This window comes from Pteronotus mesoamericanus, unplaced genomic scaffold, assembly GCF_021234165.1.
Source record: "Pteronotus mesoamericanus isolate MK-2021 breed Mesoamerican mustached bat unplaced genomic scaffold, CSHL_Meso_final contig_130, whole genome shotgun sequence".
Lineage (NCBI taxonomy): Eukaryota > Metazoa > Chordata > Mammalia > Chiroptera > Mormoopidae > Pteronotus > Pteronotus mesoamericanus.
This window is the reverse complement of record NW_026555060.1, coordinates 5082027-5094207: the sequence shown is the minus strand read 5'-3', so window position 1 is coordinate 5094207 and position 12181 is coordinate 5082027.

Below are 12181 nucleotides of genomic sequence, written 5' to 3'. Positions count from 1 at the left end.
TGGCGTTCCTTACTCATCAATGCCTGGGTCAGCAAAAAGTATAATTAGGAGATAAGAATAGCAAGTGGAAATACATAGAAAAGATATATAAATACACACATAGATATAGATATAGATAGATATATAGATATAGATATATAGATCTAGATATATCTAGATCTATGTATAGAGAGTGAGAGACAGAGAGCGAGAGAGAGAGAGAGAGAGAGAGAAATCAAATAAGTGTGGTGTTCTCCTGAGAGATTTAATAGGAAAGTCAACTAGTCCATGAACCTATGAAAACTGAAAGATGGGCATTATTTAAGCTGTTAAATGGTTCGGGTTATACACCACCAAGGAAAAGGGCCTCACTAGGAAATCCTGTACCTCCAGCCATTTGTCTGTGTCCAGTGCCTTCTTTAGGGACACCAACTGCACAAAGCCTCAGGTACAGTGAGGGCAGCCAGGGCTTGGAGCAGGTGAAAGCTGCATGGTCAGGATGAATGTGTCAGGTCACCACCACCCCTCAGTGCTGACAAGTCCATGAGGGTGGCCCACCCAACCCCCTAACACTGCAGTGCGACCTCCTCACCCCAGAACCTTCCACTTGATTCAGACACTTGTGTTATGGCATATCCTAGACCTGTCACTAGGCAGAAGTGCTCTCACCCTCGTTCTTAAATTCTTACATTCCAAACTGAGCATACCCTCCTAGCCTCCTAATCTTGCCAAGTGTTCTGCTCATCCCACATATTCTTTGATCTTCAGGATAATTTTGGTCCATTGACACCTCCCTTGTCTCCCAAACCACTTGTTCCTTCCTATCTTCAAGTCCTTTCTTATCATGTTTGGTCCCTTGTCTTCCTAGGGCATCCATCTGTCAGTACTATAATCTTGTGCCATCTACTTCTGTTCTTGTATCTAGGCTACAGAGCACTGAAGAAAATACCACCACAGTGCAGACTGCTGCCACAAAAACAAGGTCTCTCGTCTAAGCTGACAATCATCGCCACCCCTATTCCCCAAGTAAGCCACACACTCCCCACATCACGTGTTCACCAGTCTTCACAACCACCTCGTCTACTGTCTTACACATCACAAAACAAGAGCCTGTAGCACCAGAACAACATCAGCTTCCTGCTCCTCTGCCATCAGATGGGGTTTCCTAGAAGTAGAGCCAGTGACAGGGCTTCATGTGCAAGGGATTTGAAGAGAGGTGTTCTCAGGAGAAACCTGTAAGGAAGTGAGGGAGGCAGGAAGGCCGAGACGACGTGGTTCCTGCTGAAGTCGATTCTCAGTCTGATCCCACAGGATCGCCAGAGCACGAATAGCACCACAGAGTTGTCCACTTTGAGGCAAGCAGGCCAGGTTTTTGGACTCTCTTATCAATTATTCATTGGCTATAGGTCATCCCTTGGGAAAGATCCATAACAGCAGAGGGTGATTGTCCATGGGATAGTGCAGCGGGGAGCCTACAGCCAACACTCACAGCCGCTCAGGGTTGGGGACACCAGTCCAGTCAAGGGGACCTGAGTGTGGCACTGACAGCAGCTCTTACAACTCCCAAGCCCCCTACATTACCTATATCGACAGTCTCCCTCTCGCTGCTGAACTCCTCAGTATTGCCCCCCAACACCCTCCTCACCTCACTGCTCATTACACTGTAGTTTAATCATCAGCTTAATTTATTCTAGTAGCTCCCAGGTGACGGGGGCCATTCATTCTTCTCAGTATCCCCGGTGCCTACCGCATAAAGGAAAGCTGTTCTGAATAAATGTTTGGGGCTCATTAGTGGCTTATTAGCAGGAATTTCAAGTCAGATAGGAAGGAGTTTTTTTGTTTGTTGTTTTTTTTAAAGAGCTTTCCCCTTTGAATCAGATTGGATAAGTGACAAGCTTGGGCAGCACCTATAGAACTCGCCTTGACCCATGACCTCTCCGTTTGCCAAATTCTCTACCTGGTATATTGGGAACCTAAGGCTACAACACAAGGACCACTGAGAGTACCACATAGAAAGCACCACGGCCCGCCCTCCTGGTACTCGATCTCAGGATAAATAACTAAAAAGCCAGGGCTGCTCTGGCCGGGTGGTTCAGTTGATTGCAGCATCGTCCCATACACCAAAAGGTTGCAGGTTCGATACCTGTCAGGGCACATGCCCAGGTTGCAGGTTTGCTCTGTGTCAGGGCACATACAGGAGACAATGGATAGATGTTCCTCTTTCACATTGATGTTTCTCTCTCTCACCAATAAAAAAATATCCTCAGGTGAGGATTTAAAAAATAAATTAATTTTAGAAGCAGAGTAAAATAAAAAGTCAGGGTTGTGGCTGCTCTCAAGCTGCCAATATTTAGGGGGTGGGGTGGGAACATCCCCTTATCATTAGGCACCTACCTCAGCCGTGTCTTGTATCTTGTGTGTGTCAGTGTCAGCATGTTCTGCCTTTTCCCTGTTCATTCTCTTGCTACTTTTGACATAAGAGCGTTGTGCCCTGAAATGCTTACCCTCCGGGTAAGCAGCAGTCCTCTTACTTAATGGGAAAGCTCAGTTGCCCAACTCAGAGGTGTTAAGTGATCTTGTTTGACAAACTGGAACAAACCTAGTAGTACACAATATTGATTCTGCCTGTGAAGTGCTGCAGGCAGCTAGCCACATACTCGGTGAAAACCCACCGCAATTCTGTCTCTCTCTTTGCTGTGAAGACTCATGCCTTTTGCTTCCTTAAAGACATATTATGTGGGTAAAGAGTTTACAAACAACTGAATAATGAGCATAAATTAAATCTGAAAAGGGCTAGAAATTTAGAAAAGAGTTTGAGAAATTTGGCAATAATTTTCCTATTGAGAAATAACTACTAATCGGGGCGTGAAGGGGAATCAATATAGGGCATACATCAGCAGAAATCAATTTAATTTGGGAGGCGGCAGTGAGCATGGAGAATGAGAAAAATAAACGTGGGCCAACTCGGTCATTTCAAAATCCAAAACCATAAAAAATACCATAACTGCAACCTATACTAAAAAATATTTTCATTTCATATTCAAGCCAGTTAAGGGTGGTAAGGAAAAGGGGATAAAAGAGATGTTCAAGGGTAAGTGAAGAACAAGGAAGTTGAGGGAGAGCTCTCTTCTCCTCCAGTTTCTGATGGAGACCTCAGTTTTTTCACTCCCCTCACCTTTGGCTGAACTCACCCAGGCCCGCTGCTGGGACATCAGATCTACCAAAACTACAGAACCAGCCCTGCTCTCCGTTCCCCCTTCCTCAGGCAACTTAGGCTGATGCCGTTAGCATCGCTTACTGCCCTAGAACTAGGACAGTCAGATTTAGCAAACACAAATACAGTATTCCCAGTTAAATTTGAATTTCATATAGATCATGAGCCATTTTTTCATATAAGTATACCTTGTGCAATATTTGGGACATACTTATACTAAAATATAAAATTCTTGTTAAACTAATTTAGTTAGGTGTCCCGTATTTTACCTGACATCTCCACCTGGAATCCCATGATCAGAACCAGATTTTGTTGAGATTGTGCCTTTAGCACAATCCTCTTTATTTTTTTTTTTAATATTTTTTTTTTTTAGAGGGGGGGAGGGAGAAAGAAGGAGAGAAATTCAATGTGTGGCTGCCTCTTATGTGCCCCCTACGGGGACCCGTCCCACAACCCAGGCATGTGCCCTGACAGGGAATCGAACTGTCAACCCTTTGGTTTGCAGGTTGACACTCAATCCACTGAGCCACACCAGCCAGGGCATTTAACACAATTCATATTTGTCTTCAGGTGCGCTCTCTCAGGGAAGAAGGTCAGGAAGACCCCACCCTTCATCAGAATACTGGAATCTATGCTACAGTAGTAAAAACTCTAAGCTCAGGGATATAGGATCTTACACATAATTTAAGCAAATATCTTCATTGACAAATATGGAAGCTCCAAAAGATTAAATGATTTTCCCTGCACAGCAGTAATTAGTGCAGAATCAGGAACAGAATCTATGTATCATGGTGTTGTTTTCTTTGTTTGTTTTTTCCTTCATTCTCACAACAATTTTCTTATCATAAATTTTATATGTAACAGACCAAACTTCAGCAACCAGACGGTGAAGTGGGTACTAAATTCTAAATTAATTTTGTAAACTTAAAAAGTATAAAATGAAGACCTCGAAGAGTGAAAGAAAGTGTTGGCTTTTGTCAACTCCCATTTTGAAATTCTGCAATTACTTTTCAATCTATCAGTCATTCAGGCCATCAGAAGGCATACTTTCTGCAAGTCAAAAGCTCCACAAGCAGGCTAATTCTTGTTAGAGTGCATCCATCACTGGGCTAACCATGCCTCCCTGCCAGCAGACACCAACCAGTGAAAGGAAGGTGGGAGGAAGCAAATGAAAAGCTCCAAAAGAAGAAAACGCTTCCTGTGCCTAGTTTGCAACTAGGAGGATGGGAATGCTGGAATTTACTAACCAAACCTGTTGTTATTTGAAAAGCACATTGCAACATTGCAACACTGGAACCTGCCCCGACTGTCTCCTAGCAGGAAGTTGGGCCCAAGATGAGGCCAGGCTGTTTGACCTCTAGAGATTTTGTTAAAGAGCCCTCATTTTCTAGAAAGAGTATCCAAATTACATTCTCCTGTTTAGGAACTCCTACTATTTGGAGGCTTCAGGGGACAGTTCTGATTATTACTCCCCATGTAGTGCTTTTCCAAAATTAATGTCTGAAAAAGAAAATATAGCCAGGCTTGGATCCCAAGATAACCTGGGACATACATAAAGTCTACATCAATATGGATGTATTGGGCTGGCCAAAAAGTCTGTACTTTTTTCCCATAATATAAGAGATATTTTTCATTTTCACCAGTAACTTTATTGATTTGGATATTTTGAGTTTGTTGGCTATCTCCCGCGTGGTATAATGTTGATTGTTCTCAATTGTGTCTCAATTTGATCTCTATCAACTTCAACTGGTCCACCCCGACCATGGAGCATCATCCACAAGAAATCGCCAGCACAAAACTTTGCGAACCACTTTTGACATGTTCGCTTAGTCACAGCACCTTCTCTATACACTGCACAAATCTTTTTTTTGCATTTCAGTTCCATTTTTACCTTTTTTGAAATAATAAAGCACAATATGCTAAAAATGTGTATTTTCTTCTATCTTCAATATTAAATTGGTTGCACAAAAATTCACCCATATTGAAAGTTTTTTAAATGCACGCTAATATGACAGCTATCACAATACAATCTAACAAAATTGTTTCGAATGAAGCTAAAGACAACTAAATGCTACTAGAGTCATCTTTCAGAAAAAAACAAATGAACTTTTTGGCCAACCCAATATTTATAGCTTTGGCTATAAATAATAGGATATCCATCTAAAAATGGCTTGAACAATGAGAGTTTTGTTGGGGTTTTTTTCCCCATGAGACGTCAAGGGATGAATCATCCCATTGTGGTTTCAGGAGCTCCCCAATGTCCAGGCTGTATGTCAACTTCCCACCCATTTTCTCGACCTCTGCCTCAAGACTACAAGATGGCTGCAGCAGCTCCCTGTTTGATAAACTTGCATTTGAAAACCAAAGCGGAAAGAATTTTTCTTACTAGATTTCTTATCTATAGAGAGAAAAATCTTCCCTAGAAACCCCTAGCAGGTATCCACTGTGTCTCATCACCAGAGACGCAAGGGAGACACATGCAAGAGAGTCTAGGAAAGTAAGAAACCAAATTCTTTAGCTTCTGTGTAGTGAGACGATAGCTCTGACAGCAGGGAAAGAACTGCCACACTTCCCACTCTGTGGTATATCCAGTACAGGTGTGCCCTGCCATCATCTTGTGCCTAAAAGTCTTTGTAAACTGGCTTTACCTCCTGATTCCCCTATTTCTACTCGTGATGACAGAAATCCTCTGTCACTACTCTGGAAACCTCAGATTCATCTCGGAGTCCTTCCTTTCCCTAATTCCCATAACCAATCAGTGCCCATGTCTCAAAATTAAATGTCCCTTCTCAGGGCGTCTTGGCTCTCTCCTCTTCTTTGGTTCTAACCTAAAATATTGATTCAGACCCTTATCACTTCACAGCCAGACTAAGGCGCAAAAGCCACCAAACCATTCTGCGCTCATCCCAGGTGCCAGTTTTTCATGTTTGCAATTCAGAAAACTTTCAAGGATCTCCCCCACTAACCACAGAAGTTATACTAAAACCTTTAGCCAAATCTTTCCGGTCAGCCACAATGAAAGAAAGCAGTGAGTAAGAGAGCAGACTTTGTAGTTAAATGACTTGTGTGATAATTGGCTACTGACTTAACTCTCTAAGACTGAGTTTATTCATTTGTGAAATGGAGGGGACAGTAATACATAGCACACATGGTGTCAATAAGTGGTAATTTTTTTTTTCTGTTATTCTTGGTATTAAGTAACATGCACTCTATTATGTATTAGGATGTTGGGTAGGATGCCTTCCCTCAATGAGCTGATTTTAATTGGTCAGATAAAATTCTACTATTTCATTGGCTGAATTCACCCAATATCCATTTTAGAAACAGATTCTTTGTCTTTCTCTACTTGACTAAGAAGAGATCTAAGAGTAGTAACATTTTGGGCTATGCTCATTCTTCAAGGGAGCATTCTCCAAAACTCTGAAACCTCATTTTGTCCTCAAGAAGACCTTCATTTGTTTCAAGGCCATAAGCCCTGGTTCATGTCCTGACTCACCCTTTCAAAGCACACTATGCTTCCAGAAGCTGTTAACAGTATTTATTTATCTTCATCGGACATCTGTGCAACTTCAAAAAGCAGAAATGAAAAGCCACGTGGTAACTGCTTGTGCCGCAGTTAGTTGTTTTCCGTACATTTTAAGTACTGGAGATGAAAGGTCACACTAGGGATTAAATGGACATAAAAATTACATTCTTACTTTGCTACAGTTTTACGACTTAGTTTTTTCATCTTTAAAATTTGATTCCTCTTAATTCACTCTTTTCCAATTTCCACAAAACAGCTATAATAAAAGACAATATTGTATTATAGAGCACTCATTCTCTTTCTTAAAAAAAAACAGTAAAATGTATATCTTAAAGATAAGCACGACCTGCACCCTGCTGATCCATAAAACTAATGCTTCCATAGAACTATATTTCATATAACAAACACTTCCTTTGACCTCTGAAATTATCTCAGTGGTGAAATGCCAAGACAATGCCTCAGTTTACCAGTTCATTTTGTTAAAGTGCCAGTAGGAACCTGAGCCCCGTGCCCTCCCTCCTTCCTCCAGAGCCCTGGCCAGAGGCAGACTGACAGTTTCTCCATGTTTCCGATCTGCCCAGGAACACTTAGTGGTTAGGCATACGGACTCTGGAACTAGACCGCCTGGGATCAATTCATGGCTGTGTGACCTTTCCCAAGTTTCTTAACTTATTTGCATCTGAGTTTCCTCAGCTAAATTAAAGATACAAACTAACTGACCTCATAGGATTGCCATGAGAATCACATGAATTAATACGTGTAACATGTTGACAGCACTGCCGGACACACGATTAGGAGCTATGTAAGTGTAAGCTGGTGTTAGCGCTAATGCTCTTTCCCGTGGCTTGGCCACCTGTCAGCAGTCTTGATGGCTTGCTGGAACGCGCCCTAAACCTTCTCCCAGAGCTCTCTATTCAAAGCCTCAGTCTGGCCTATGAATCAACCGATTTCATTCCGTGGAAAACAGTCCAAGAAGAACAAATAGGGGGTGCTGAATACGGTAGGGCTAATGCTTTATCAGGTTCTTAAGAAATCTGGACAATAAAAATGAAAACTGTTTTGCTAAAAGGGGAGTCCGTTTTTTATTTCTCTCCGATAAAACAATGTTCTCCTTAAAAGTCAAACAGCACCCCCTCCCGGCCCACTCTTTATAATTTCCTACTCAAATGTACATGCCACTGAGAAAATTGTTAGGGTCGGCTCAATTCAAATGGCTTTGGCTCATTAAAAATCAGACTTTTGACAAATCCATTAATCCTAGGGTTTCAACTCTAAGGTAATGTTCACTTTGCAAAATCATAACCACAGCATCTATGTAGAAAGTTACTCTCATGATTAAAATATGGTCCGTTTAAAAAAATCTTTCTGGTGGTGCTTATTCTCACTCAGTGGCCTCACTTTTTTTAAAAAAATGAAATGATATAATTTATATGCTTAAACAATTTTCTTCCAATACTGTAAGTTCTTTTTTACCATCCTTGATAATATCTCTCATAGCACAATATAGAAGCTAAGAATAAATTCAAAGAAGCAGACGACAACTTCTTCATAGTTTCAGGATAAACAACACAATTCACAAGGAACATAAAAGCCATGGTGGCACACATATTAAAAGCTCTTTTCACCTAATGGCTATAAAAATACTTTGGCTGAATTATCTGTGTTTCAGGTCTCTTAGCTCACTAAGTGGCACTAATGAAAAGCAAAAGGGCCAAAAGGAAGAAGGATGGCAAGAAACTGAGAGGCTTTAGAATGATCTGAAATTGGCTCCATCCATCCTCGGAGAGTTGACTCATGGAAACAGGGAACCTCTGTTTCCACTCTATAGTTTCAGTTCGTAGTGAATACTGTCTGTGTTCCAAGTGCCGTAGCAAAATAATAAATCAGAGTGAATTCAGTGTAAGTATGACCCCATTTGAGGAGACTAGGCATTTAGTACAATTCAATTTTCTGTGGTTCACCTACTGGTTCACAACATGGCTGGGAGTGGGGGCTGGAAGGTTGGTGCAGGACCAAGAAGTACCAGCCAAGCCAGACACGCACCATCAGTAAGAGGACTTTTAACATAATAGTTATTAATGGAGAGATTTCTAAATTAAAAATTGCTTTTCTCCCAAGTAATTTTTCTCCTAGGTATATAATTGAGAGAATGGAAAATATATGTTCACATAAACAGTCTATACATGAATGTTCATAAGAGCATCATTCATAATAGCCAAAAATAGAAATAACTCAGATATCCACTAACGAATGAATGGATAAGCAAAATGAGGTATACCCATATAATGGAATATAATTTGGAAATGAAAAGAAATGAAGTTCTGATGCATGCTAAATAATGGGTGGAACTTGAAAACACTACGCCAAGTAAAAGAAGCTAATCACAAGGCCACACAATGTATGATTCCATTTATATGAAATGTCCAGAGTAGGCAAATCTATAGGGATAGAGTGTAGATTAGTGGTTGCCAGGGGCAGGGGGAAGGAGGGAACAAGGAGTGATTGGTAATAGGTATGAGGTTTTTCAGGGAATGTGGTGAAGTGTTTCAAAATTGATTGTGGTGATAGTTGCACTACTTCATAAATATACTAAAAATCATTGAACTGTACACGTTAAATGGGTGAATTTTATATGTGAGTTATAGTTCAGTAAAACTGGTTTTTTAAAGTTGCTTTCCTCTCTTTGCTGAATAGATATTTATTCAGTGCTCAGTACAAATTAGAGGGTTAATAGTGAAGTATATTAGATACACAGTAGACCTTTGTCCTTCACAAGGGATACTTCTGGAAACATTTCCAAATCACCAAATAAACGATTACCACTAGAGCCGAGACATTGCACAACTACAGGCGGTGTCATTCATTCTGGAATGTGTGTGAATGGTGTTCCCAGGGGACGTGCAGAGCAAGATCTCGCGGCCACACAGGGTGGTCCTGGCACCGCTGCGGCGTTGGCATGCGGCTCTCTCTCCTGGAATCCCCCCTCCCCATCACCACCACCAAACACCCAGTTCTTTTCTTTCTTTTTTTTTTTTTAACAAAAATTATTGAATATGTGTCAATGAATTAGGATATGGCTTGTGGCTGGTCAGCCAGGTACTATGGTTTGTCCCCAGTAGGCATGGCCAGTACTCATGAGGGTCTACAAGGAAAACGTTCCATGATCAACCTTACTGCCTTGACCCCATCTCATTCAAATATTTCGGAGAGAGGCTCTAATCTATCATCGTGTGATTATAAATTACCAATCTTATTTGAAGGCAAATAATCTTTCTCTATATATTTTAAACATCCTTTTCAAAATATACTAATTGCCATCTGCTGTCTGGTCTGGCTTTTTTGAACAGCCAATTAAATATACAATTTTCTGTGCTTCTGAGGTAAATACATTCACAATGCAAATACTTATGTTTATTGATCAAACTCTTTTGTGTTCACTTCCACCACAACCGGCAGAGATAGAAGCTGCTGATCTTTAAACAAGCAACGATGTGCACATATTTTCGTCTCTCTGTTAGAGAGATTGGGAAGCAACCAGTCACACCTGAAAATTCCCCTAATGTTTGCTTAAGAGGAAAGAAAGCAGGAAAAATTCAAAATGACCAAACTGAGACCATATTAGTATCTATGCAAGTGAATCTTATGACTCTGTACTACTAATTCCCTAAAACCATTTGTTCTCTTTAGTTTTTATTTTAAGAAACATTTAATTATTATGATACATTTGAGACACAATAGGTACAAAGAATAATGAAATATCCCTGTGTTTACTACCAGCGTAGCTAAGCAGTAAATACTATTGAAGCCCCTGATCACATCGTTCTCCCTTCCCTATATTTTCAAATGTCTTGGGAAAGAACAAAAGGTGACAACAAAGCCTTTACAGGAACTGCAGGGCAAAGCGTGGGTCACAGCCAAGCCCACATTCTACACAGATAGTACTGCCTTTTATAATCTGATCTAAAGGGATTACCTGACCAAAACTAACTCCACTCTCCCCCAATCCATTCTACCTGGATATCTCCGTTCCTCTTTTATACTAAGGCATCAAAGCCTCTGTACCGAGGTGAACAAACTTACCTTACCCATTTATGGCAGGCTTTTAGGTTCATGAAAACACGGTAAGTGGCTCAATCGCCAGATATTTATTTCTGAAACAAAATGTTCCAAACAACTAAACATATAATTCTTCTCTCATAAATGTTCTATCAATTTTTCTACTTATATTAGGGAAAAAATAGTCAATTAAGAGTTTATCTAATTTCCATTCCTTCCTACTAACTCTAGCCGAAGAGAGATTTAAGTCTTCTGTTCTACGTGGAAATTAAAAAACAGCCAGAGCCCAGGCTATCTGCAGGTGGCTGGTATCAGTGAGAGGCAGAGAGGTGAGGACGGAAGGCAGGGAGAGCAAGAGATGGTTGACTGCCAGTTTGACATCTCAGCGGCTGAATCCCGAGAACACACAGGACGTGGAAAGGATACAGAGAGCTGACTACAGTGGGATTCCTATGTGATCTGCAGAGGAAATGAGTTCTTCTATTATTTAACATTTACTGTGAGCTTTTTTTTCTTTATGACATGGGTTCCATCTTCTGGAAACATTTCCAAATGTTTCCAGAGACCTGAAGGGGCAGACACAGGTAAGTTATATTTTGGTCATCAGCGTCGAGAAGAATGGGCCGAAGAAGGCTGCAGTGCTTTCTCAACGTGACAGGTCTGGCGGGCGGCGGAACTTGGTCCCCCAGGAGGAAGTGGGGGAGGGGGGAGAGAGACAAAAAGGCTGGCCCTGTTTGCTTTCTCAAATATCAGGCCCACCAGCCAGGCTCTGACTCTGAGATTGTAATCACAACCCTCTTACTTTCTGCTAACAGATGTTGGGTCTCCGAGTCACTACATCTCAACCACATTTTTTGCAATCTGAGTAAAATCCCTGCTATTAAAAAGAAAGTTGAAAGGCTGCTCCTGCTGAACCATAATCAACTCTCTCATAGTCTTATTTTTTTATTTGCCTTTTATGTCATCTTTCTATATTCCCTTTCATAATGAGCTTTAGTGTTCCCTTGAAATAAAAGTAAATGTTCACTAAAGGGTATGGACAGAAAAAGAACCACCTGGTGCACTTTACCATGTATTTGTATCTCTCTTCTTTCCAAAAACAATGATAGATGAATTTAGAAGAAAAAAATGTATATATTTACCTACATATACACTCACATATATGTCAATCACACAAACCATATATGCACATATATAATAAAGTAGAACGAAATATTATGACAATGATTTTAAATTTTTTTAATTAATACAGTCACTGTAACTGAGCATTACGAATGATTTTGAGCCTCCAGACAATTCAAGCAAAAACAGAAAAAGGACAAGTTATGCATAGTCTCGCAGCAAGAGCACTGGTGTGAGTTTCTTTACTGAGGAAGGGGGCCTGTCCTTTTCTCTTGCCATACATC